Raw genomic sequence first — 21,910 nt, forward strand, 5'->3', positions numbered from 1 at the left:
GCTCGCAGTGGTGGGGGCAATAAACACGCCGGCGCCTCAGTATCGTCGCGTCCATCGTGGGAGTCGGTTCGTGACGAGCTCGGTTCTTCTCCTTGTCGCGGAACAAAAGCTCTGTCCGGTCCGTTTGGGTCCGTTGAATTCACGCGAAAACTCGTATCGTTGTGGGGGAATCCGCGCGTCTTCGATCTCTCGTGCGTGTTCATGTTCGATAATCACATGATGCCGCGTCTGATCAACGACGAGGGCTAGCCTTGCCCTTGAAGCGGCCGTTTTCGTGTACATATTCGACACCGTGGAGCGCTAAACGCGCACGACGTTCTGTATCCAACCAGCTGTGCCGGGATCGGGTCGCGTGTGTGTTTGTGTTCAACGTTTTTCCTTGTTTTCCCTCAGCGTTCTCCCTCCTACCCCACGGTTCGTGTCCGTGTGGCAAGAGAAGACCGTTGTCTCGTTTTGTTACGTTCGTGTCTGGGTATATCCGTTGTTCAGTTCTCTGTTTTTTGGTGCTTATGGTGAATACGCCGGGACGATAAGCGAGAGGGAACAAAGGGACCAGCAGCCACGGTGCGGGAGCAAGAGAGAGAAAGAGATAACGGCTGGTATCGACCGAGAGTGGAGGTTGCAGTTGACGTAAGTCGATGAATTTTGTCCTTACATGAGTAATGATCCAGACGGTGGCGTACGCGCTCTCGCGGACGCATCCGCGAACGCATCTTCTCGATCTCTTTAGTTTGGGATTTTCAATCAGCGAGAGACAACGCGCGTGTTTTTTGTACAACACGAGTGTTACTGGAAGTGGGGGGCGGGGGGGGGGGGCGGCGATCGTCAGATGTTACGGGTTAGATACGGTTGACTGATATACGAAACGCTTATAGGTTATGATTCATCTATGAAGTTATTCAGAGCCGTTTGACGCTGATTGGAAATCCTACCGTTCGACTAAGGTCACACGAAGTGGTTATTGACGAATGAGCACATCATCTCGTTTCTAGTAATTGAACTGTTTACACTAGTGACACGAGCGTTTTTCGGATTGAACGAATATTGTTTCCATAAAAATTTCGGAAGCGATTTCACTGTTTGTAGCGCCAGGATCGTCTTCCCACTCTAATAGTTAATAATACCATCACTAGGACGGCAGAATATTGGTTAGTGTTTCTCTATAAAAGCTGAAAGGCTTTTGTAAAACTGACAACGTATCATTCCTGATGATTCGGTTAGTTAATCATTTCGTTGTGCATCTGGTGCAACTGTCGGGTCATTTCATCGAAAACCACCTCGTGTATTTATAGGCTTACGGTCTATCTGGAACGATTAGTCGAAGCGCTTAACCCCTTGACTGCGGAGGGTCTAGATAAGAACCCTATAACAATATACGAGATTCGAATTTATTGTATTTTACTTTGTGCACAAGCAAATCCCAAGTAAAATAATCCTCTTTTTGTAATCGTAACTCCTTTTTACTTTGTGATAAATATTTAGGATTATCTGTCAGCTATAATCTAAATCTGTCTATTGTTTGCTACAATCTGCCTGACGGGGTAAACCACGCGAGATCGACACATTGACACGTTTAAACGTGACATTTGAATGTAGTTTGGGGTATAATCTATTTATGTGATTAGTCAAAGCGTCAATTGACGCGACGCAATCAATCCCTTAGTTTACTAAAATATACAAGATTGTTTATTAGCGATCTGTCTCTCGTGATTTCTGACGGTGACTCGACACAAGAAAACAAGTCGTCGAATTGGTCTCTGCAGACAACTGAATCGCGAGCGATAGTACAGTATTATCTCCCTATAGGCGCACCATTTGGGGGGCTGGCAACGAGATTATAAAGAGCCAGTGGATTCAGTTTTACGACCGTTTCATGGCTGCCTACTCGTTTTCAGATTTCTTTCTCATTCTATCCCTCATCATTATTCCGATCTTGTGGTGGGGATAGCGATACAATTACACCGAGACCACCAAACCGCAGTTCTAGAGAGAGAACGAGAACACTGTCTCGCTGATCATTACGAAAAATTTGACGCGACAAAAAATAAAATTGTATCAGAACCAAATTGCAAACTATTTGTAACAATAGAATGTAATTCTCTCATTCTTCCTCTATTAGCACCATTGTTGTTAATGGACCTAATCATAAATTTGTACGTGTTTCTTTCTAGAAAATTTCTGATTCCACATCAACCGTGGATCGAACTGCTGGCTTGCCAGTAAACGTCTTCTAGTTAGGTCGCGCAGAAGCGCATTAACTGACGCGTTTAAACCCGACGTTCGAGCGGTATTATTTCACGTAAGTCACGTAGCCCTACGCGGTGAACTGGTTTGGTTCGCTTCTCTCCCTCGCGCGCACGCGGGCGCCTGCCTCTTCCTGCGTCTTCGGGCTTGAAATAGTCTCTGGTAGAAGTTCACTGCCTCCACCCGATTGTGTCATTCAGGTTATACCGTCTTGGCGCGATCCTTCGATCGGGAGCCGATGTTGCGCGGGGGTTGTCTCATCGGCGACCGTGTATCTATTACGTTCCATACGTGCAACTTTTTGCGGTTGTTCTCCCGGACACACGTAAAGACGCGTGTCCCCCATTATGGCGGTTTTTGCCTCATGGCAAAACCAGACATTTTCTGCACGCTGAAATGTTTAGAAACGCGTTATTATTAGGCACTGTATCCTCAGGCTCGGATTAAGATTTTTGAGGCCCAGGGCAATTAAACCTTCGAGGTCCCTTGGTTGAAAACGGGATGGGATGGGATGGGGTAAAAAATAGTAATAATAAACTACATAAATCTTCAAAAATTGAAATTTATTCCAAGTAAAATTAAATAACATTTAATCATTACAAATGTTTGGTTATGACGAATTAGTGCTTCGTTTTATTTTCATATATAATGTTTTCAATTGGTCGCTATATGCAAGCGTCAAATATTTATGACGAGACGCCTTAGTGGATAATAGGCCTTACCATTCAACAGCCACGAACCATAGCGTGGCAATGAGGATGCGCCTTAATGCGTATATCTCTGTACTTTCTCACGTTGCGTTTCTTTTAACTTGATTACGCGACGTTCCACGACGAGAGGCAGGTTCCCAGAATTTAGTCGGTTTTTGTAATTCTATTATTCGATGTCGATTGCATCGAGTAACGGATACACATGATCACAGCGAGTGTGTATTCTATGGGATCATACGAATGGAGTGCTGCGAAATATTTCTGGGAAAGGCATTAACGCCGCTTTCGAAACGAGGGTGTAGAAATCTCCGCGTTCCCCTACGACCAGATGCTCTATTCACATAACACACCATTCAAGCTCGTCACAAACGACTTCCATATTCCCACCGGCTACTATCCATTAAACTTTTAAAAATTTCTTGAAAGTTTAAACCTTTCTAATGGAAACTTCAATATCTACGTGTCTGGCGATGCCCTCTTAACCATTCCATTCTTCTCCTGAACGAATACCTTTTCTGTCTTTCATTCGAAGCGTAATATGTTTATTTAATGCGATTAATAGGGTATGTATCTTTTTTTTTTGTACCGCGTGTTCTTCTTTACATACATATCTCAGGCGTTTCGTACGGCACACGTTTGTTATGATGTAAACACTGGTCAAAAAGTGACTCGACATCCTGCTTGTCTAGGTTTAACTCTTTGACGGCGGAACACTCAGAAACGAAATGTGCCAATTTGTACACTACTGTGCATTTGCATGATTTCCCAGATGGTTCTCCTTCATTGTTTTGCAGTTACATTTATTAAAAAAGTGATTTCCAAACATAAAACATTTAATATAGATGTATAGATATATAGATATGCAAGGTGTAACAAAAATGTTGGAGGACCCGGAAATGAGAGACTCGTGAGTTGATTTGAAACAAGTTTGTCCTTCGCAAAAATGTTATCTGAGGCTTTGTTAACAAGATATTAATGAAAAACCCCGACCAATCAGAGCGCGAGTTCCTGCGGTAACGTTGACTACGCGATGCGATTGGTAACAATGTACATAGAAATTGACTTACTAATTTTCACCTTGATGACGTATTGAGAGTAGCATATACCATTTATAAACCTAATTTGTCTGAAATAGTCAAAAGTTTGTCTCAACATGAAAAATCACAGTAATTCTTAAATAAACGCTTGGTTACATTTAGGTTTAGAGTTTTATTTTTTACATCATTATATTGAGAGGTATAGTGTAATATGTATGTTGCGACCCGCGTAACGTAGCAAATATGTGTATGTGGCCCGAGAAAAAAAAGTAGGCGTGATTCACATACAGTTTGAAATGAAAAAAAAATAGTCTCCGAAGACAACGTTTGTTCTTCGGTCGTAAACTTGTAGAAGAGGCCTGCCACTTTGTTTACGCGAGTCGACAAGTCTTTGGGTAAAGAACTGTCGAAAGAAACTGCATCCTCTCTCAATGGCCGTTTGCGTACCATTGGGGATCGCCCTGTCATCGAGCCGTATCACAAAGTTATCGTCAACCGATTAACTGTTTCACACCTCAGTTGCTAGTCAAATGCCCGCTCCCCGTTTCAATTCGACAGTGCCTCGAACTGTCTTGAACGCCATGGGGTATCTCGAATTACCAACTGGACATTTGTCAGGAATAAAAACGTCCCAAGTGTGTGCCTGGTCGTCCAGGAAACCGTTGACCCGTGCCCGGGGGTGTCGGTGTAACTGACTCTCGTAAAACACTTTAATTAACATTCCCGTCCGTTTTTCAGTCGTTCGACGGAAGTACTCATCGTGTATTGCAACGGCGCTACTGGCACGGGATATTGATACGGGCTCGAAAACGCGTTTACACGGTTGTAGTACGTTGTTTCATTGATTTCCGAGTGGTGACATTCACCCATGTTAAGGGGAGACCCCATTGTGACAGCCAGGAAAATAAGTCTTTTTTTAGGAATTTTTTTCTCATGAATAATTTACAGTTTCCACATAAAATTTGTATTACTTGGTTTTAATAATTAATAGGAAAATATACAGAAATTTTAATACATGATTAATCTTCTTGACCCTTCACAAAAAAGGGTCGCTGACGGGATGTGTAACTTTGGAACAGCAGCTTTGAAATCAAATGCAAAAACTTTTTTATTGACTATACGAGATCAGTTTCCGTTACACGTAAGGATTTTAAAAAGAAGTTATTTTTGTAAGAATAGCGCCCCTTAGAAGAGAAAGTTTCGAAAATTCTGCAAAAAAATTGACAGTTTTTTTAGTGTATTTCGAAAACTTTACTTTTGGTCACAATATCCGTACGTGCAACTGAAAGTAATCTTGGTTTAAGAATTCTTTCCAAAAACTCAAGCCGACTGAATAAAAATTGATAGAGTTATCGAACCCACCAGTTAGAAAACTGTCGCTTCGAGAAAAACGCATTGAAAGTTTGACTTGAAATTATTAATGTAATCAGAATGCACTGCATCTTTGTAAATTCTTGGAATATCCATTTGAAATTGTCGAATAGTGTTTTTGAAGAGTTAAACTTTAAGAAAATGCATTTAAAAAAAAATTAATTTTTTTTTCAAGTTTAACAGTGGTGTTTCCCCTTAATTGGATTTACCATTCTTTTCACTGCGAACCGATACATATTGTATAGAAGATGGTGTTGTTAACGGCGGTTCCTGTTGCGACAATACGACATTAGATTACGCAAGACGTTCGGTAACGGCGTGCACTTAGCGAGAAAACCGATTGCCATCGATCGACGGCGATTATTATCCGGTGATATAGTCCGGGAAATTACTGTTTTAAGAGTATGTAAACGCTAATTATACTGATTAGTCGTGAGTGCAATAACATTAGCGTCTATTATCGAATGATTTATGGTTGAGGAAGATTACTCGGAATGTGCGGATACTTGGACAGATTGACGGGTACTTACAGTATATTACGAACACCCGATATGGTACATCGACAGTTATTTTCAATTGTGTGTACAATACGTTGGTACATTTATAATGGAATCCGATTACACGTGATTTGATATATCAATTCATAATATCTGTAATAGGTACTTCAGTACAACAATATTGATTTTAGATACTTTGATATATAGATTACAATTTTTAATTGCAGACTTCGATGTGTTAACCTCAATCGATTGTAGATACATAGATATGTCGAGCTTCTCTATCGATTGTAAATACTTCGATGTATCAACCCTGAATATCGATTGCAAATACTTTGATGTATTAACCCTGAATATCGATACTAAATACTTCGATGTATCAAATTGAATATCGTACTTCTCTTCTTATCATAACTTTATACTAAAGGGTTTTTATTCCGTTAATAAATAAATAAATAAATAAATAAATAAAAGTAAAAAAGTTGTCAAATGGCATTAGACGGATTCAAAGTGTCAAAATGTTCCTGTGAATCATTTGTATATCACGTAGTGTACGCAAAAATGCAACAAAATATTCCCTTGGTAATTTTGAAATAATTTCGGAACTAAATCGTTAACAACGTTTGTGAATTTAAGTACTATCCCAATCTCCTCCGCGTTTCCCACGTAATACCACGAGGGCGAAGGTATTAAGACGTTTCCCGTGCACGATGCTCGACTTCAGTAGGAAATACTTGCAGCAACTTACCCAACCAGGCTTCGCGAGTTTCTACAGAAAGTGCGCAGTCCGTGTTCGCAAATGAAGTTCCGCCACGGAGGAGGAATAGTTGCTGGAACCTCTCACATATTCCGGTCAAGCTGACCCATACCCCGGGGTGTCGGCAGAGAGCTGCAAGACAGGTAGTGACGTCATCGTCAACCAGCTGCTTCTTCGTCGCTTTTGTGCCTTATCGTTCACGCCCCGCGAACAATGTCCGTGTTCTCTTCCTTCGGCGTATATGTGTATGTACATATGTACCCTCTTTTTCGACTACACTTCAAACCCCCATTACACTTTTCGTGTTCCAAGAATTTGTAACGTTACGAGACCTTTCTGCTAGCCTTTCGAACTGCAGAGTCTTGTCGATTATCGTCTGGCTGGTTCTACACGATTATTGTCCAGGCCTTATCCCCACCACTGAGGGGGGGGGGCGTGAACCTGTGAAGCGCATACTTTGTTGCCCCTCCACTTTTGTTGCCGAGGCTCGGGCTTCGGGTAAAAAACGGATTTATGAGGGTCTGAAGCATTTCTCCCTATAAAATTATTGTCCCGGCGTGGACCCGACTTCGGGACGATAATCGAGAGGAGTCTGTACCAGGCACTTTTCGTTATTTTTCAACATTCTGAGGAATGGACACACAGACACGAGGAACGGAGCGAGTATCGTCTCATGTATATATATACAGTAAAGGCTCCATGAGAGTTTGATACTCGGAGCGTCTCCAAAACTTTTACGGTATACTGCAAATGCCTCACAAATCTATTTTTTGTTCTAAGTCTGAGCGTTGACAACAGAAGCGGGGGGGAGGGCAACAAAGTATATACTTGACACTTTCCACGGCCTCCCCAGTGGTGGGGATGAAGTAGAAACTCTCACGAGGAACTTCCTATTCAATTTCAAGCCAATAGGAATCCTGACGGCACCACTTTTACAATTTTATCAGTCGTAAGACAAGAAGTAGTTCCAGTGTCAGAAAAGTTCACTAAATAAATGAACATCCAGTAGATTTTGCGAAATAGCGTACCGAATACCCCATCATTACTTCCGAGCGATCCACATCTCTCCAACCACAATTCTGCGTTAGAATCCTCGGCGCTGAAATTCCCTCCCCCCCTTTTTTTGCGCGCGAGCAGTATGATAGGGATATTATTATAACGAGGGAAGGGTATTCGTTCCGTGCATCGGACCCGTTTCAGGGAATCGCAATAGCAGACGGGGGGAGGGGCACTTTCCTTGAATTAACCGGTGGAAACGTGTGGCAAGGACGTTTCGCGCAATTTCTCCCCGGGAAACACGTATTTCCAGGTGTTCCAATTCGCCCATGCAAATACATCCCCGTCGCCGCGGCCTGCGACTCCGTTATGTCCTCCCCCTTATTTATCCCGCGTTCGCTTCATACTCACTCGGGACATCGTATCGAATTAATCGTGACACCCCGTAAATGGAAAGATAGCCGCCGTGAAGTGGTGGCGTCCTGGAGGAATTCCCTGGCGAACGAGAGAGCTCGCCTCCGTTGCCCGCTGGGATCCGTGGAACACGGCCGTTTGACGTCATCCGCCCAGCTGCTCGTCTTTGCCCCCTCCCACCACACAAGCTGCGTGTATACATGATTCTTGCCGCCACCGCGGTATGTCGACGGGCTACCCACGGCACGATTCATTCAGCGAGACCACCAGTAGTACAGTCCCTGGCCAAACCGTTAGGGCCACCAAAAATTTTTCAAATTTTTCGCGGTAGTCGTGGAATTAAAAGGTCAGAATATATTTTAATAATAATTTTTATTTACTATTAGATTACGTACATGTACAGGGTGTTCCGCTTAAAACAGGCCACCTAAATATCTTCTCTATCCGTGATCATACGAGAAATATTTTGTATGTAATTCAAATGGTTTCAAGAGATGAATCAGATGGTGGAAATAAAATTTTGCTTTACATTTGACACTTAGCACACAAAAGTGGAATCTACGGGATATCTAAATAGTCAGATGTTTCGGTGATAAGTTAGTAATAACGTAAATTGCCCTTTATAGAGTAAAGTGCAGTCAAATAAAAATTTAGTACTTTTTTCAGATTTAGTACTGTTTTCTTGCATAACTTGGTACGAAATATTTTTGCTGGGTAGTCACACTGGATTCATTCCGTAGCGTCTGTTACGAAATAGGGCAATGGGTGTTGAGTGTTACATGGAAACTCGTTTGGAATTAAGTAGCAGGTGATCTTTGATGCAGAAATTTGTATGGAAGGTGTTCTCTTCGGGGACAATCGGTTTTGAAAGTACGTAACCTTGTTAGTGGATGAGCATTTCAGCGCTGTAGTCATTTTTTTTCAGCTAGGTGAAGAAGAATCCTATTGCCATTTCGAATTTCATCGTCTATTTCAGAATTTCGTCTTCCATTTCAGAATTTTGTCTTCCATTTCAGGATATCAGCTTCCATCGGAATTTCGATTTCTTTTTTCCTAATGGTCGGTCAAGTTACTTGACAGAAGAAGGTACCTTTTGGAGTGCAAATTAATCCATATTTGTGCAAATTCTAAGTCTCGTGGATTGTTTTGAAGGAACCCAAATTTAAGGAAAATATGGTTTTCTGAGTAAGGAATTTGTATTACGTTGAACATAGAAGGAAAATTAAATTAATTGCTGTTGAGTTTTCTTTTTCATTGTGTTTTAAATGCGTATACGTTCGATATGTAGATTCCCATTAAAAATCATTTCTCGAGGAATTAAATGAAGCACGAGAAGAATTAATGGTTTCATTCTTTGTACACTTACATTCTCTTCTTCACATTGACTTTCGTGCTTATAATAAGTATGCAAATTCCAATCTTGTGTTTGTTGAATTTTTCATGGAATATTTTCAAGGCATTCCTACAGCACTATAATCCTAACTTATAAGGCAATAGAATCCGTAGCTAGGCTGGCATTAACTTCATTTTAATGGTTCCCCATGGGTAATCTGAAGTCTTTTTATGATGAAATGCGAGACATAAAGACGAGATTTAGATTGAATCTTTGGTACACTTTCCAATAGCAACAAAGCTATATTGAAATCCGTAAAATAGTACAGTTATAAAGTGGAAAAAAATCTGTATCGGTTTTATGGATATTATTTGCATATTTTACTGGAAACGTTCTTAAATCGAATCTCTCTCGACTCTTTCAGTAAAACTACTTTGACCTTCATTACTATTATTAGAATTTATAGAAAGTCTCCCGAGAAATAATTTTTCATTCTCAATTTTTCCAGTCCAGATGAGCTTGTATCAGTTTTCAAAATATCATTACGACAATACCATTGTGTTTAAACAATTTGAACTTTTCAAATTATAATAACTAGACTTCGATGTACGGACCGTCGAAGCCGGTGGATGGGTCATAAAGGGAAACGTGATCGAATTAGATTGCACTTGGCCAGGCGTTAGCTACTCGCGGTTGTTGTATACAGGGCGAGGCACGTAATAACTTGGAATCATTTTGGAGACACTTCATGACCAAGTATCGTCTACAATTTTTCGTGGTTTGCGTGCCATGTACCTGATCGGTCTATCTACTGAAATAATTAAATAACTTGGTCTGAATAGTCATCTGAGACGTGACGATCGTTGGTTAAACGACATATTTGGACCTGAGTCAGAGTGTATAAAGTCCATTTAACATTTCTTTCAGTACCTACTTGAAATAAAACCAAGTGGTAGGAGGCCTTTCTCTTACCTCACTTTTTGTCCTAGCAGAAGTCGAGTTTGCTAGCGAGGGTGCATACTTCGAACCACATAATATTCACCCAAATGAATTTTTGGTGAAATTGTTACGTATGTTTGGTGGTTCTCCAGATCTGTGTCTCACTTTATGTAGAAGGAACGGTTGGAAAGCAGCCGACCGGCGAGTTGGGGATCACACAATCTACCGTACACGAGTAATAACTTCATGTAAGCGAGCAGCGAGTTTACATATCGTGCAGTCGCCAACTATAGCGGTCTCGCATTCACGGGGAATACTTTGCGGGAAGAGCAGGGTCAACGACGCGAGAGGGCCCGTCTTTTCTTGGACGTCGCGAGGCTATCGTGGCCCGACGAATATTCCAGGGAACTTGTTCGAACATCGAGACCGCGCCCTGCGCCCGTTTAGGGCGTGTATCCACGTGATACAATACAGTCAATGTTGATGTATCGATGCGTTTTACAATCGATAGTCATGGTCGATGCATCGAAGTGTTTATAATCGATAGTCAAGGTCCATACATTGAAGTGTTTACAATCGATAGTCATGGTCGATCCATCGAAGTGTTTATAATCTATAGTCAAGGCAACTAAAGATTTATTATTATTATTTATTTGTAGAATTCTACAACTTTTAATTTCTAAACCTCTAAATACAAATTACCAATGAATTTACAATTTTCGAAGATTTTATTATTGCTGCGACATCTCAAGCTACAGTTTATAATCGTTACAAAGAATCTTATCGTTTACCAAAGGGAGGTTATAGAGCACGATGTGTACGCCTCATAACGGCAAAAAATTAAATTAGAGTAACAAAAATGTCGATATATCGGTACGTAACTTCAAAAGTCACACAGGGCTATAGAGAATTAACTCGTTACGGGAAAACGCGTCCCAGAGGGTTAAAACGAGTTAACTCTTGAATGTTCATATCGACGTGTCATTTATTCCTTTAATCCCACTATAGAACCACTGTATTTTTTGTTATTATAATTATATTAGAATTCTCAGTACTCTTATCATACATTATAACATTTTCCAAGTGAGACCACTTTCTCTATTTATTAATCCGAGTCCATTTAACCGTTCCTTATTCGCCCACCATTTCAAATGCCGCGTTACAATTCCACGCAGTCGTTTTTGACCACCCTGTATAAATTCAGTCTCGCCCAAACCGGTGCAAAAAGGGAGGGATGGGTGGCGGGTAGAGAGAGAGAATGAGAGAGAAACGACTGGTCCCATCAAGAATTCCCGACGCGAATCGAAACCGGGGAACAAGGGACTCCCTTTTCTGGCCCGCGCCGCGCGGAATGTTTTTCCACGGATTCCACGAATTTCGAACGCGGAGGACTGGTCCACGTTCGAATTTAATATTGACACGCGCGCGAGTACGCCCCGTACGGCCCCGGCGAAATAATCCACGATCGCTGCGGACAGGAATCGCAACCAGAGGGATAGCCATTTCGTCGTTTGGCCAAGCAAATACGTTTTTCCGTCTCTTTGTCTTGCAAGGGGAGGTCATGATCTTCCCCTCTCCGATGTTTTTCATAATTTTTTAGTTTTTAGCACTAGGGTAGCCCTTATTTTCAAAATTCGATTTCTTTTGCCTTCACCTCCTAGTATGGTTCCATTTTATAAAAAAATAATCCCTGAAAATGTTTATTACAATTGAACGACAGAAAATGGTGCCGACCAAGCCTTATTGCCTTGAATTTATCAATGTTTTTGGAGTGTATGTGTGTTCAGAAAAAACAACAGATAGGAGGATTCGAACCATCGACTCCTTTGATATGAATGTCGAGCCTACCAAATTTTTTCACTAATTTTCTCAAAAACGCTTGAGCATTGCGTTTTCTCAACTTACAAATCAGAGACAGGCAAATTCATTATCTAGATAAAAGGTTTCGAATAAAAGATGAAAAGTACTTCGTTATTTTTAATCTTTTGAACGTGGAAATTTTAATTTTTAATAATGAAATACTACTACTTCTTGAATGAATCGACATTTGGTAAACATTATTTAATATCATTAATTGTTTAAAGCTCAGAATGATGCACCTAGATACTGCAGCTTTTTACTGTGTAATAGTCGAATAAAATTGTGTAACTCTGTTAGAGATTCATGAATATGAAAAAAATCGGAAAGGGGAAGGTCGTGACCTCCCTTCTTGGTTTTACGACTCTCTTTCACCATCTCCCGTCTCCCTTTATCTCTCTTCGTTTATGCTCTGTCTGTCTCTCACTCTCTTGCGAGTAAGGATGCATTTCCCTATGGAATATCGCTATATCGATGCACGACGTTGCTCCCCTATATCCATCCTGTGTGTTCGAGCGCGGTTTAATTGATTCCTCCGGCCGCCGAATATGCTTCATACCGTCGCGCCACGAATCCCGGATGCATCATCCCTCTGACTTGCAGGTTCAATTTTAATCAGAGCAGTCAAACGTCTAGCGAGATCAAGTGACGTACGTACACTATCGTCCAGAAGTATCCTGGGCATTTATATGACGATGCAAATTTGCGGAATATTCTACGAATTTTTATAAATATTTTCCGTATGAAATGTTTTTATTGATTTTAAGAACTTTATCGTATCACAAGTGGCAGTATCATTAAAATAATTGCTTTCAATTCGTGGACTTTTCATGGGTGTCACTTTGCAAATACGATGTGTCAACGGTTGAGGTGGAAGCTTCATGCTTCCCGTAGGGCGAGTTCTCATGATCTCGGGAATTTTCTTCTACGTTGATCGCCATGCACGCCCAGCCACCGTCGATTTTTACGTTTACGCTCGCGGATACGCTTTGTGCGTCTGTCAGTCGCGGTTGACGAATGTCACGAACAGTTCCGGGAACGATCGAGAGATCCGCCGCGATTGATTCCGTCCAGCAAATACGAAGAACCATTATCCACTAGACCCATCATCTACTGATCGCGATTTTCTGTAGTCGGAGTGTGGAAAAACGTCGACGACGACGGGAGATTTCGAATACTTTTGTTTTTTATACATATCTCTTCGTTTTTCTTTCCTGTGTTCATTGTTGGGGTAGAGTGGAGACTGGCATGTACTTCGCCGAAGCGGAGAAATGGAAACAAGAATAAAATAATTACAGTGCACGATGGTTCGGCAAGCTTCGGTGATTTACAGACATATTCTCTTTGTTTATTTGCACCAACGATTCGTCGTAAGTTTCAAGTACGGGACTTTTTTTTCGATAACATAACAGTTTTTCCCGTTACAGAGAGTAGGCAATGCCGTAGTTGTTACTGTTTGATTATTACATGTCCTAATATTCGGTTATTGTCGAAATGAGATTCTTAGAGGAACACCGTATAGTTTATCTAACTCTCGTGAGAGTTTCTATTTCATCCCCACGAGATTGATTCTTGGAAAAATTGAACAGTAGAGAATTGATTCAGAAGATCGATTTTTGGAATAATCGAACAGCAAAGAATTTCTTCTGGAGATAATAGTTTTGGAAAAATTGAACAGCAGAGAAATGACTGAAAAGATCGATTTGTTGAAGAATCGACTCGGAATCGGGCATTCCTATCCCATTACAAGTATATCAGTGACGGTACTGTGAGGCGACATTTTTCCGACGAGACGAAATTATCGCTTCTGCAAAAGGAAAATCGTCGGGTGTCTCCTCCACGAGCCGTGAAGCGTCGCGACGCGGCCGCGGGCGCGAGTGTTTATCACGCGGGGAACAAAGAAACGCGACCTGGCCCTACCTCGAATGAGGAACTGGCTCGAATAAGCCCGTAAGTTTAACTGCATAATATACAGAGGAGTGGAAAATAAAATAAGGAAAGAAAAATTGTCGGGCGCGTTATTCTTCGCGACAAGGAGTACGCTTCGCCGCGGAAACGGGAAAAAAACTGGTTCTTCTGCTAGTCATTTTTTTTCCAGATCCTTTTGTTTTTTTTTTAGACTATTCTTCTTATTGTCGTGTGAAAATAACTGGGAATAATAATATAATTCGTCTTTATTACACCTAGAAACACAAAATAAAAGAATAGACAAGTGTGTAACGCGAGAGGCATGTGGATGATGTTTAGCTGGTAATAGACAAGAATGTGTATGTATAGTGTGATGTGTGAGTAAAAATGAAACGAAAAGAGATTAGAGGTGTGAAAAAGTCGTGCTCTTTTTAAATGTAACCCTGAGTTAAATGGATGTTACAGAAATATATTTCAGGGTTGGTTTCTTTTTGAACGTAGCAAAAGGGATTACACAGTAGAATGTGTGTACATAGAGAGTGTTTCCAGAATCATATTACATGAAGGATAATGAGAAACATAGGGAATGCCCTTTTTTAGTGACTTCACGGTGTATAACGCAATTTGTTGGTGGCAACTGGGGACTACACAGTTAAGTATTTGTTCTACTAATTAAAAATTGTTAAACCAATGTATTAACCTGTTTAGGGATACTGGCACGCATTTGTACGTTCAGATTATCTTTTATTCAAGCATAATTCCGAAGATAATATCCTTCAATTGATTGTCATTTATATTCGTGGTGAACTTGTCGAAGAATTATTTCCTCACCAATTTCGATGATTTTGAGAATATTTTGTAAAAATCAACATTCTGAATAATTTTATTCTTTCACAAAAATATAGGTCGGCCCTAGTTTCCGAGATATTCGTAAAAAAATGTCGGTACCACTACTTTCCCGTTGTGGATGTGTGGTTATCACTGGGTGCTGACTTGGCCAACACGTCTGTTCATTGCATTCTATTTCTACTTATTTTGCCAGCACGGATATGTATACGGATAAAATTTTTTTTATTAATAATTTTTTAACAAACACGTACCGGCGGCTAAAACATTTTGAAGGTCGTTTAGGAAGATGAACTCAACAACATATGTCAAGGTCAAGATCATCGGAGGTGAGTCTCCTAAACAGCAGTTCTACCTTCACTGTATTGGTACCGACAGTTCATTCCGAATATCTCGGAAACTAGGCCCGACCGATATTTTTGTGAAAGGAAGAAGTCATTTAAAATGTTGATTTTTACAACATATTAAAAAATCATCGAAATCGGTAAGGAAGTAGTTCTTCGATAAGTTGATCATATTCATAAATATAGAGGGTGAACCACGAATCGTGATCAGTAGAGAGTACTCTGTTATTAGCAGTCCGATCGAAAATGTTTTTATCAGGTATAGCATGGTTTCAAGAGAGCTTTAACGTAATTATAGCAAATTTTTTGTGAACTCTTTTTTTTTCATGATTTTTCAAGGTCACCTTCAATTCTTTTGTGTTACTTTTTTTTCATTTGGGTCGAGAAAAGATTAAAGAAATATTCGAACTGTAATATTACAAAGAGTATCGTATGCTACGCCATTGTATGCGTTCCGATGTTGAGCTCTTGCCTACTGTTTATAAACATTTCGTTCTGTACAGTGGAACACATCTAGTGATATCTACTGATCACGATTCATGGTTCACCCTGTATTATAAATAAATGCAGCTGAAAAAGAGTCTTAACAATTTGTCCCGAAAGAGGTTAACAATCGATTTTCTCAATGAAGCTGTTTTTGTGACATTCCTTATTTTCTCCCTTTTACTCTTAAGGTCACGATGCCGTCATATCCATAATTGCACATTTTGTACGTTCGATGAAAAACTGTGTGGAATTTTTTACAAAGGTCGACGGAGATATTCCGCGCCAGTATCGAACTAGCTTCGTTAAAATCGTTCCTCGTTTGCCCTTATTAAATCGAACCTTTCGGGAGACTTAAACCCCGTCTGCATCCTCCCTTCTGTAAGCCGGTGAAACATGTCTTCCGGTATTATGTTAATGGAGGAGTTTGTTGTACGGCCGAGAGAAAACTCCTCGTCGCGGTTTTACGGCGCAATTAGAGGGATACGTCTCGCAAAGTTTTTGGAACGATGATGAAACTTTTTTCCGTAATCCTCGACTTAACGCCGCGTCTTAACCCGTGTAACCGCGTTGTACGCGTACTATTATGGTGGATTCTTATGGCGGGAGGAGTCCTTCCTCCGTGGGATACTCTGCTCCTGTTTTCTCCGTTTAGTTCCGGGAATTTTACAACGAGAATGTTATGTTCATCGGGAACTGAGACATTTCGCTTTACGTTGTCGCAGGGGATATTAAACCTTTCGAAGCTTCACGCTGTCTCGGTCGTAATTTCGCGAAAAAAAAAAGAACTAGAGTATACAGTAAATCCTCGATGAGTGTACGAAGGTTCCTCGGCACTGGCAAGGAGAGATCCACAGGTGTAACGCTAACTTTTTAATGAAGTCTAGCACAGTGGTAGAGCTTGGAATTCCGAAGCCAGTGATATTTGTTTATTGATATTTGATTTTGACGGTCTTCACAATATATTTCAAGGTCATTGAAATCGGTGCTGAGGACCATGTTCTCAATAATTACTTCATCCTTTAATCGAAACACCTATAGGTGTGTATCCTCGTATCGTATCACTGTTGCGTTTCGTCGTATCGTATCACATTTTCATACGCAACACTTGCCCCGTCCACATTGATACACAACGGTGCTACGAACCGAGGATGCGCACCTTAAGCTTTCATCGGGGTTCGTCAAGCGGTACACACAACAAAAAGGTACGTGTGCAAGACCTACGGTACCATTTGAAAAATTGAAAGTCATTATTAGACCGCGTGCCACGAGCGATGTTGACCCTAGGGTCCCGTTATCATTAGCGGTGCCACGCAGAAATCGAGCCGGGCCGCGCGCATCCCATTACACGCCTATGTGTGTACAATCAACACACATGTCCTGGAGGAGGGGAGCGGGGGACACAATATATGTGTACACACGGTGTCTCCACGGTTTACCTTTATTATCCATTACCGTGTGCTCGGCCTAGGCGCCGCCGTTCGATCGCGTTCGTCAATATTTTGCGTCCCCCAACCCCCTTCTGACTGATTGAAAAATGCCCGAGAGCTGTCCGTGGAAATTAAAAAGTATTTCAATTTTTAATCCGCACCTACCGGTCGTCTAGTGTCCCGCATTTAAGGCCACTTTAGATGCTAATCAATTCGATCACCGGCTGTGAACCCTGCTACGGCAAAGTCTTCACTTTCCTCGAGGTAAATTGTCTACCTAGTTCCCATTTTTTCATGGATCTTTTTCGGCCGTTGACAATTTAGTGGAAAGATTATGATGTAGTTTTTGATTCCTGCTATCTTTCGGTGACACAAGGACCGTCGATATTAGGGGATTTTCATTTTCTTCTAGATCGAACCCACTCGGTGTGCATGGGCCGTCGAAGAATGTCGCCTAAATATTAAACTAAAAAACTTAACGAATCATTGAATTATGATCGACATTATTTTCTTTGATCTTTGTATTATCTAAAACATTATATTTTATTATCTTACTAGTTCAAATATTACAATTATAGCCTTTTCTTTAGTACCTTGTTTTCCCTTTTACTAGTAAGGGAGTCGTCGTTGTTAGTCTTCCAATCAACTAAAAATTTTTGATCATTTTACAAAAATTAATGGAAAAGGAAATTAAGTGCTGTTTTTTCTATCGTATGAATTAGAGTTTCAATTACACGCAGAATTTTCTTCATATATAACTTCCTAACGTTTATTTCTTATTTTAATTAAAACAGCCTAGAATGACAGTAATTCGGTAGGTGGCAGTAAATGCTTCATTTACCCTAGCCGGAAATTTCGATCCTATGTAACGGTTAAAGAAAATAACGGTTCTGTAAAAATATTTCAGGAATCGAAATCGAACAGTTTTCAATATCCCTGGATTGAAATTACTGCCCCACCCTGTATAATCTCTTAACCGCGCTAGAGGGCGAATAGACTCCAGTGGACTATCGTAGTATAATGAGGCGGAGTCTCTCCGTGCTCCGAAAGGGTTCAAAGCTTTCGTCGCTTTAGGCGACTTGGGGGCGCGTTACCGCGCGCGCACCTCCCGAGGAACCAACGAAGGAAGAAGCCTCCAACCGTGGCGAACACTCGGGGGCCTTCGATGCGCTCTATATTTAAACGAGCCGACACAATAGGCTTCACGCTGGCAATCAGTATTCCACTTCCGTGACTAGACGTCCAACCGACCGTCTTGTCAGTGGATCGATTCCTCTGCTTCCTACGAGATGCCAATAACCTGAGCTACCCGCGAGCCAGCACGATGACGGACGTATGTATCGCGGGACGGTAGAGATCGATGATCCATGGACGAACGGGATTCAGTCTTGTCCCGCGAACGTTCCATATGGATCCACGGACCTAGAATTATGTTTCTACCGTGTGTAAAACGTTTTTCGATCGATTGATTTTTGAACTATAAACTGTGGCCGGTGGTTGGGTCACTTGAGACCTGTGATATAATTGTAGAAAGATTTTACTAATGCGTATCGTAAGTCGGCTTTGGATTATATATATTATTTGTAAACATGTATTTTAGTCTGTTTTGTGCTGAGTATACAGTGGAGTGACGTATAATACGGGTAAATAGTTTATAAATTGCTCTATTTGCATTTCTTACTTTAAAAGTTTAATTATACTTTAATTGTATGACGATTTCTGCACCTATAGTTAATACCAAATTAAACGTATTCTCAACTATTACGCCACGCTGATAAAAATATATAGTCACATTTAAAAAGAAAACATCGATGACCTTGACATTTCGAAAAATATGACCTTGAGAATAATTTGTGCTTGTGATAGTACTTGCTCCTTCTATCCAAATCATTTTTTCCCCTCGTATTCTTTTGTATCTTCAAAAACAAGCGAGATATCGAAGGTGCTCACGTTAGTTGGGACACGCTTTACGTGTTACCGTTCGATTCCCACCGGAAATGCCACATTGGATCGTATATATGAAAATACATATTTGCGAGATCGTATGAAATATCGAGTACCTAAATGAGCCGTCATTATTGGCTCGTTTCCGAATGATCGATCCTTCGACTGTCGAGGAACTTTTTTAATTTGCCCCCGGTTGCCGACTACGGAACGGCCGGAAAGTAGGGGTGGACCTCTTCACCGTTCGATTGAACGTATCAAAATTGTGCTCGACCAGTAAAGATACATCCGCATTACAGTCCGTGGCACCGTGCCAATTCACTATTGATTCCCTCTTTCTGCCCCCCCCCCCCGGCCCGTTTGTGCAACGGTTCACCGCGAGTTCTTCTGCAGCTATTGTCCCGCCCTCCCCCCCATGGAGACACTCTTCGAGGGTTTCTTATCCGACAACCGCAAGAAATCGTCGCCACCCCGCCGTCGTTAGATCGCGGGTTTCATGTGTAAATGGTAGAGCGCGGCAGCAGCCATATTTGTGTGTATTTTAAGTCACACTTTTCAAACTTCAGAGGAGAGGAAATTAAAGGCGTATAAAACGATGTAAGTTTGGAACCGTTTGGTAAGATTTCAACGAGTAACAATCGCTATCTTCAAACTGTTGGATGGACTGAAAGGGGTACTTTACTATGACGTGTGTTTTTTTTTAATTTTTTCGGAAATTTTTTTTAACGACTTAATGAAAGACTTATGCTGAACGTTTCCCTTGTATATTTATTATAGCTTGAACTATAAATTAAGTATCCATGTTTGCGATGATTTTTCCGTCTTTTTTGAGGTATCAAATTGAAAAAGAAAAATACTTTGTGAAAATCCTGTGTGCACAAGATGAGCCCGATCGGTCAAGTAGAATGTGAGATATTGTGGGAACTATTTCCTAAAACACGGTTTTGGGGAAAACGTGTTTAATGTTGCGACGGGTCACGATTAACCCGACCGCAGGCATCGACGTTCCATACTCCATGAATTAATTGAAAACTGGCAACGTTCTCACACTCGTCTCCATGAATTCGATGGGCATCAGGAACACGATAAAGTTATCGACCGATAACGGTGTGCTCGAGCGAGGCAAGAACCGCGAGGGAACCACGTAAAACGGTCGCGTCGCTGATACAGGAAAGCAAGACAAAGAGCGAGAGGCAGATAGAGAGGGAGATTAATTGCAGCACATTTGTATTCGGTCGAGGTCTTCTCGGGCTTCGCGAATCGTCCATTCTAGCCGCGATACGCGGACTCCCCGAGACTTTCTCTGGAGGTCATCTCTCGTCGCACGTATCAACGGGAGTACGTTCCCGGACAAAGACCGGCTTATCCTCCGCTGAACCCGTCCGTGACGTCATTGTAATTACTGAAATTACGTTGTCCCGCGAGGAATTTCTTCTCGACGTTCTCCCGCTTCCCTGGGGGAGGGGAGGGGTTTACACTAGCGACTGATATCATGCGAATAGCGATGGGTCAGTGGATAGACAGCCTAAATATATTTGGACCTGTTTACACGCGAAATGTTCAAACACTGTTCGATCGTTTTCAAACAGCTCAAACGTTTTTAAGGAACTCAAACGTATCTTCAAATTATTCAAACACTTTTATTGAACTCAATGACGTCAAGGGATTCAAACGTTTCAAGGAATTCAAATGCTTTCAAGCGATTCAAACGTTCTCAAGCGATTCAAATGTCTTCGCGTAACTCAAACGTTTTAAATGACAACCGATTTGAAGCAATCCAAACGATTTCAGGGAACTCAAAGGTTTTCAAGCAATTGAAATATTTTTAAGGTACTCAAACATTTTGAAGCGATTCAAACGTTCTCAAGCAATCAATTCGTTCTCAAGCAATTCAAATGTTTTCAAGCAATTCAAACGTTTCCAAACGATACAAACGTTTGCAGCAGTTGAAATGTTTCAGGCGCTCGGTCGACTAAGCCGCTCGAGTCCGGTTGTCAATACTTCATCTATTCTGTCCATTGTTCGTTGAATCAACAACTTCACCGGGGACTTTAACTCCGTGAACAACGTAATGAAATTCCGTGTCCAATCACGGTGCATTCTGCGGTGATTAAATTTTGCAACGGTCGTTAACGATCCCACCCGCGGAAGTTCGGTGAAAGTCGTGCCCGCGTATCGACGCGAAACCGGAGACAATTCCAGCTGCGGAAACGCGAATCGCATTAAATTTCGCGCAAGTGCCTGAGAAATCGCCGGCACGTTAATGAATTTTTCTAGAAATTCACTGCCGCCTTGTTATCTGTGCCAACCGCGCCGCGACCGCCTCCGGAAACCTTACGCGTTTAATTAATTCACGTAATGTAGCTTTCTTTGCGCAGCCCCTGAGATTGCGATTAACCACGATCTACGTGTATTATAGGGCGTAATTTCCACAAAGCAACAATGGTGCATTGCTTCAGAAAATTTTGCGAGCAAACAGAAGATTTTTCTTGATCAATTTATTTGGACACGAATCACACGGCACTATGGGCTAGAAATGAAAATTCCGCGACAAAAATTAGAAATTTTCTTTTGGGATATCATGGTTCGGTGAGTGTGTTAAGGTACTGTATTTAATCCCAAGATCCAAGACCAATAATCAACCAATAATCAAGATTATTAGTATTAGGTGACAGTTACCTTTTGGTCTCATTGACAGATAGAGCACAGGTGAAACCGAAGACGGCATTAGGCTGGATTCCCACGACGGCGAATAGTTCGGCGAGCCTATAAGCTCACCGAATCACGCGCCATCGGAATC

General features: G+C 41.3%; 1 long non-coding RNA gene across 1 annotated transcript in view; it reads left to right on the forward strand.

Moving 5' to 3' along the window:
- The first annotated feature begins 407 nt into the window (after positions 1-407).
- The window catches only part of LOC107193727, a 124,316-nt gene continuing 102,813 nt past the window's right edge, over positions 408-21,910 (forward strand). The window contains exon 1 of the long non-coding RNA XR_001516331.1: positions 408-630. This is a non-coding gene — a long non-coding RNA (uncharacterized LOC107193727). The remainder of the gene's footprint in view (positions 631-21,910) is intronic.

Source organism: Dufourea novaeangliae, unplaced genomic scaffold (genome assembly GCF_001272555.1).
Source record: "Dufourea novaeangliae isolate 0120121106 unplaced genomic scaffold, ASM127255v1 scaffold25, whole genome shotgun sequence".
NCBI lineage: Eukaryota > Metazoa > Arthropoda > Insecta > Hymenoptera > Halictidae > Dufourea > Dufourea novaeangliae.